The sequence below is a fragment of the Pimephales promelas genome, chromosome 2 (genome assembly GCF_988280905.1).
Source record: "Pimephales promelas chromosome 2, fPimPro1.hap1.1, whole genome shotgun sequence".
In the NCBI taxonomy this organism is placed as follows: domain Eukaryota; kingdom Metazoa; phylum Chordata; class Actinopteri; order Cypriniformes; family Leuciscidae; genus Pimephales; species Pimephales promelas.
Window position 1 is genome coordinate 44,463,825 of NC_142770.1, and position 6,533 is coordinate 44,470,357.

General features: G+C 37.3%; 1 long non-coding RNA gene across 1 annotated transcript; it reads left to right on the forward strand.

The window, feature by feature from the left end:
• The first annotated feature begins 448 nt into the window (after nt 1–448).
• LOC120484839 (uncharacterized) lies at nt 449–5,982 on the forward strand. The gene is made up of 3 exons (XR_016168965.1): nt 449–708; nt 4,493–4,661; nt 4,895–5,982. It is a non-coding gene; the product is annotated as an uncharacterized LOC120484839 (long non-coding RNA).
• Nucleotides 5,983–6,533: the final 551 nt, after the last annotated feature.

Consider the following 6,533-nt stretch of genomic DNA (forward strand, 5'->3'; position numbering starts at 1 on the left):
GTAGTTCATGTTATGGTTAAAGATGTTAAATAAAACTTAAAAGGTTAAAAGCATACTAAAATCCATGTGCTTGTAGGATTTGGTAAAAAATAGTGTACTGCCCCTTTAAGAAATGGCCAACTCCGGCAACATTACATTGATTCTCATTCTGTGAAGCGAACGGTTTTCTTACCTGTGATAACTGCTAACTTATTGCTACTTTTATTAGTAATCTTTTATTTTCACTAGCAACTTGAATAAGTGTGGTGACCTCTCTTCTTATTTCACCGCTTTCGCACTCATATCTGATGAGAAAAGCGTATTCAAGTATTAAGAATCACCCACTCAAGTTTTAGCAAACCAGGCAGAGAGTTTTGAGGCCCAAAATTGAGGCACGCCTTTTATTGCTCTGCAGAGACCTCCTTCTCACTGGTTCAGGTAGAAATTCACGACACACCCACTGCACTGTTAATGAGGATCGGTAGAAACGGTTGAACGTAGAAAGAAAACGGAGTATACGTGAGCAGGATCAGCGGTTTGTTTGTTTTTTAAAGACGGTACATTTTTGATATCTTCTTTTGTCAATATCATTCAGTAAACAGGCTCTCAGAGGATATTTTAAACATGTATTTTCAAGAAGGACATGTTAGGATGAGAGACTGATGAGTAATGTTCCTCCAGTGCAAGTCTCCTGGAAAAACCAGTCCAGATGAAATCACAGCAGCAAAGGTAAGAAACTGAAAATAAAGCATGCCTTCATTCAGTTATAAGTTTATTAGCAGCCCACATATTTTTTTCCCATGATTTCCCGGTTGAAGAGTCGTGTAGCTCGTGCTGATAGTGCTTCCAGTGGGATCAGGACCAACAGGGAAGATGTGTCTTGACATGCCAGATTTTTTGGATTGTTTTCACAGCAAACCTTCAGTTGTATTGCAGTAAAACTACAGTATTACTTCTGAAAACTGCAGTCATTTTTTGTAAGGGCGTGGACTGTTGAAATTATAATGTTACCATTATAATCAATGATTTTAGACCAATTCCACATTAATTATCTGGCGGTTTGTTTATTCCATTAGAGTTATAATTTTAATTACATTCCATTGCTCGTTTACATAATAGACCGGTGTAGTATCTTTTCAAGAAGCCGACTAGTTCAAGTGAATACATTACTTAATTTGTTGCAACAGACATAAACACACCATTCCTCCCATGTCTTCTCTCCCTCTACCACCATCTTCTTCAACTGTTTTCCAGGACAACACCTGTAATAGACTGACACCTAGTGGTTACTCCAAGATACTACATCCCCTTCTTCTTAAGTAAAATTATATTACTTAAAGAATAAAACATTATACCCCCCCCCCCCCCCCCCCAAACACACACACACATTCTTAATTATTTTATTTTATTCATTTATTTTATAATTGTCTGTCACTGACTTAACTTATATAACATAGTCTTTCAAGTGACATGAGCCCAAGGGGTTTCTCCACACTCTCTCCTTTTCTACGCTGCGAGAGCAACTGCACCCACCCCATAGGGAGAGGCGTCACAAGCCAGAACCAGTTCAGAATCTGAGGAATAATGAACAAGCACCTCTGATGATTTAGCAGGGATTTAGATTCTTTAAAAGCTTCTTGTTGTGGCTTTTTCCACATCCACTGAACATCTTTTCTTAGCAGCAGATGTAGGGGAGCTAGCAGCGTTGCCAGGATTGGAAGTAACTTATGATAATATTTCAGAAAGCCCAGATAACTTGGTTCTGGTGCTTATTCAATAGCTTTCACTTTAATTGCCATCGGATATAAACCCTGGGCATCTACTCCTACATATATTCCACCTCATCTGCCAGGAAGATGCATTTCCCCATTTCAATCGCAAACCATCTTCTTTCAGTCTCGCCAGCACTTCATTCAGTGTCTTCAAGTGACTTTCTTGACTTATGCCAATCACCAATATATCATCCAGATAAACAAGTACTTCAAGAATACTTTGCAACAATCCCTCCATTGTATTTCTTGGAGCTTTCAACCATGATGATGCACATTTATGATGGATAGATGCACTTTTATGATGATAGATGCACATTTATGATGGATAGATGCACATTTATGATGGACAGATGCACATTTATGATGGACAGATGCACATTTATGATGATAGATGCACATTTATGATGGACAGATGCACATTTATGGTGGACAGATGCACATTTATGATGGATAGATGCACATTTATGATGGATAGATGCACATTTATGATGGACAGATGCACATTTATGGTGGACAGATGCACATTTATGATGGATAGATGCACATTTATGATGGACAGATGCACATTTATGATGGATAGATGCACATTTATGATGGACAGATGCACATTTATGATGGATAGATGCACATTTATGATGGACAGATTTATGATGGATAGATGCACATTTATGATGATAGATGCACATTTATGATGGATAGATGCACATTTATGATGGACAGATGCACATTTATGATGGACAGATGCACATTTATGATGATAGATGCACATTTATGATGGACAGATGCACATTTATGGTGGACAGATGCACATTTATGATGGATAGATGCACATTTATGATGGACAGATGCACATTTATGATGGATAGATGCACATTTATGATGGACAGATGCACATTTATGATGGATAGATGCACATTTATGATGGACAGATGCACATTTATGATGGATAGATGCACATTTATGATGATAGATGCACATTTATGATGGATAGATGCACATTTATGATGGACAGATGCACATTTATGATGGATAGATGCACATTTATGATGGACAGATGCACTTTTATGATGGATAGATGCACTTATGATGGACAGATGCACATTTATGATGGATAGATGCACATTTATGATGGATAGATGCACATTTATGATGGACAGATGCACATTTATGATGGATAGATGCACATTTATGATGGACAGATGCACTTTTATGATGGACAGATGCACTTTTATGATGGATAGATGCACATTTATGATGGATGCACATTTATGATGGATAGATGCACATTTATGATGGACAGAAGCACTTTTATGATGGACAGATGCACTTTTATGATGGACAGATGCACATTTATGATGGATGCACATTTATGATGGATAGATGCACATTTATGATGGACAGAAGCACTTTTATGATGGACAGATGCACTTTTATGATGGATAGATGCACATTTATGATGGACGGATGCACTTTTATGATGGACGGATGCACTTTTATGATGGATGGATGCACTTTTATGATGGATAGATGTACATTATGCGAATAGGGCTTAAACAAACTACTGGGTCCATTGTTCCTTGTCCCCCCCCCCCAAATCCACTCCGATTTATAGATATTCAACTTCTCTTTTTCCAAATAATACATTAACCTGTCTGTAATAATTTTTTTCATTATTTTACATACATGGGAAGTTAGTGCTATTGGTCTATAATTTGTTGGAATACTATGATCCTTACCTGGTTTCCTTATGGGAATAACTATTGCCTCTTTCCAGCTCTTAGGTAACACTCCTTCCACCCATATCCTGTTTAAAAACTCCAATATTACACCCAATGCTTTTTCACTTAAATTTTTGATCATACTAAAGCTTACTCCATCTTGCCCAGTTGCAGATTGTTTTTTAATGCTCTCTTCAATTCTGCCATTTCAGATGGAGCATCTTATACACTGTCCAAAACTTCCCTTCTGTCTTTTCCTGTCGGATTTCTTTTTAACATCTCTTCTCTGATTATATTTCTCTCTTCACACAAGTTTCTAGAAGAGTTAACCTTAATAAACTCATGTCGAAACATTTTTGCCTTCTCTTCATCTGTTACTGTTAATTCCTCTAGAATTTTGAATACTGGTAATTCAAATTCCTTATTCTTCAACTGTTTTCCAGGATCAAACACAACACTTATAATACAATGACACCTAATGGTTACTCCAAGATACTACATCCGGTGTCAGAGTTAAAGGGATACTCCACTTTTTTTTTGGAAATAGGCTCATTTTACAACTCCCCCAGAGTTAAACAGTTGAGTTTCACCGTTTTCAAATGAATTCAGACGATTTTCTAATATTTAGAGGAATATCAGTAACCAAAGAGTTTCTGGTCTCATTGACTTCCATAGTACGGAAAAATATATACTATGGTAGTCAATGAGACCAGAAACTGTCTGGCTACAGATATTCTTCTAAATATCAGAAAATCGTCTGAATGGATTTGAAAACGGTGAAACTCAACTGTTTAACTCTGGGGGAGTTGTAAAATGAGCCTATTTCCAAAAAAAGTGGAGTATCCCTTTAACTCTGACACCGGATGTAGTATCTTGGAGTAACCATTAGGTGTCATTGTATTATAAGTGTTGTGTTTGAGCCTATTTCCAAAAAAAGTGGAGTATCCCTTTAAGGATTAATCTGATGTCTCATGATATGATGTTATATCACTTTAATGAAACTCTGTCTGTGTGATTGAACAGGTTCAAATGAAGAGGAGGAAGAAAATCAGCAGAAATCACAGATCAGCAGAAAACAAGAAGACTGAGAGAAACACGGAGGACAGAAATGACACACAAACCAGAGAATCACGAGAGGAAAGAGGACAGACACGTGTTTGATGTGACAGTATGAAGAAACTAACGCCAGACTGTGAGTGTTTGATCATTAATTTTATAGTCTTTTGACACATTTTTGAGTTTCACTGTTAGATTACTGTTGTTTTCTCTCCTGTCATAAAGTGTCACATTCAGACAAATTCATCAGACTGACTTTCTGCAGTCATTAAACATTTACAGATTGTGTTATTGATCAAGATCACAATACATATAAAAATTCAAAGCAATGTATATGAGGATAATGTGCATATATGTGTATTTTTCTAGTGTCCTGTGATCCAGATGAGCCTGTAAAGAGTGATTCTCATCAAACCCTTCATCATGTTCTCAAGAACACACATCACTGACATCTTCATCATCCTCATCATCACTGACATCCATCAGCAGTTGAAGACCTGGGGCCGTATTCACAAAGAATTTTAAGGCTAAAAGTAACTGGCGAATTTAGGAGAAACTCCTAAAAATAAGGGGCGTGTCACTCCTAACTTTAAGACTCCTAATTTTTTTCACTAAGAGTAATTCACGAAGCATTTTAGCCCTAAAAGTAGCACCTAAGTCTGGGACAGCTTAAAAGAAGTCGAGAGGACTCCTAACTCACTAAGACCTTTTCACAAAGGATTGTAGCGCATACCAGCGCCTCTCGCAGTCGTCCGAGGTCCGCGACACAGGCGGGAATGCTGCATTCATCTGCAAACAAATCCTCTTCCATGTCTCACGCTTAGTTTTGCTTGATATCCCAGCGCTGAATTTCACTTTTATTATGTTTTTTTTTTTTTTTCTAGCACCAACTGGGTCAGCAGCAGTAACTGATCCTGTGTCCAGTTGGGCTTTCTTTTCCATTTTGGCGAGTTCATAATCCACTGTCATTCAACTATTACATTACATTATGGGAGCAACATTTCCTAAGTTATTCGCTGTCAAAGTGACGCCAAAATGAATGGGAGTCAATGGGATGCTAACAGCAGGAGATGCTCTGCTACAATGGCGGCTCCCGCGAGGCTTCAACTTCCGGCTGAAGGATTACACACTTGTCTCGGACACATTTCTAACCGGCATGCATCTCGCGCTGATCACCGGTGATCGGTTCTGTGCAGATTTTGCTCATCTTAAACAAGCCTCATGTCTGAGGTAATGTAGCTTAAAATGTCATTGTTGTTTTGAAAGAAAGAAAAAACGGCGTAAGAGCGTGTCTTATGCCCTCAGGTAAGTTAGCTCGCACACTGTTAAAATCAGCCAATCCCGTTTCAGAATCGCAATACACACACACCCACGCACACACACACACACACATATATATATATATATATGAAGAGTTCAGATGCAAAAGCCTCTAAATGCCATTTGAAATTTTCTTCTTTAATGATGACTTTTATCAAACTTGTATATTTAAGTTCAGTAATTTCACTTAAATAACAATTAATAGGTAATTATCATTGCCATTTAAGTGAAATCACTGAACTTAAATATACATGCTTGATTAAAATTATCATTCTAGAAGAAAATTTCAAATGGCACTTAGAGGCTTTTGCATCTGAACTCTTCATATATATATATATATATATATATATATAAGAACGTTTGTGCCAAAAGGGTTCTTTCTTGTCATTATCATCATTTTTTTGCATAAAACGTCCTTTGCAGTTGAGTAAACAACCCTATGCTACATAACCCTTTTTTTCAATCACCTGAGCTGGAAATGTCACATGACTGACTCTAGAGCTGCAGGGAAATGACATTATCTCACTACTGATTGGCTGATGAATCAACTCATTATCATCTATATAGGCTACTGTAATCTGAACAATACTGTATTACACTGTAAGATAATATTCTGTAATCATCCTTCATGTGTTCATTGTTTCTGTCTAAATGAATATGTGCCGTTAACTACTGTAACTGCATGATT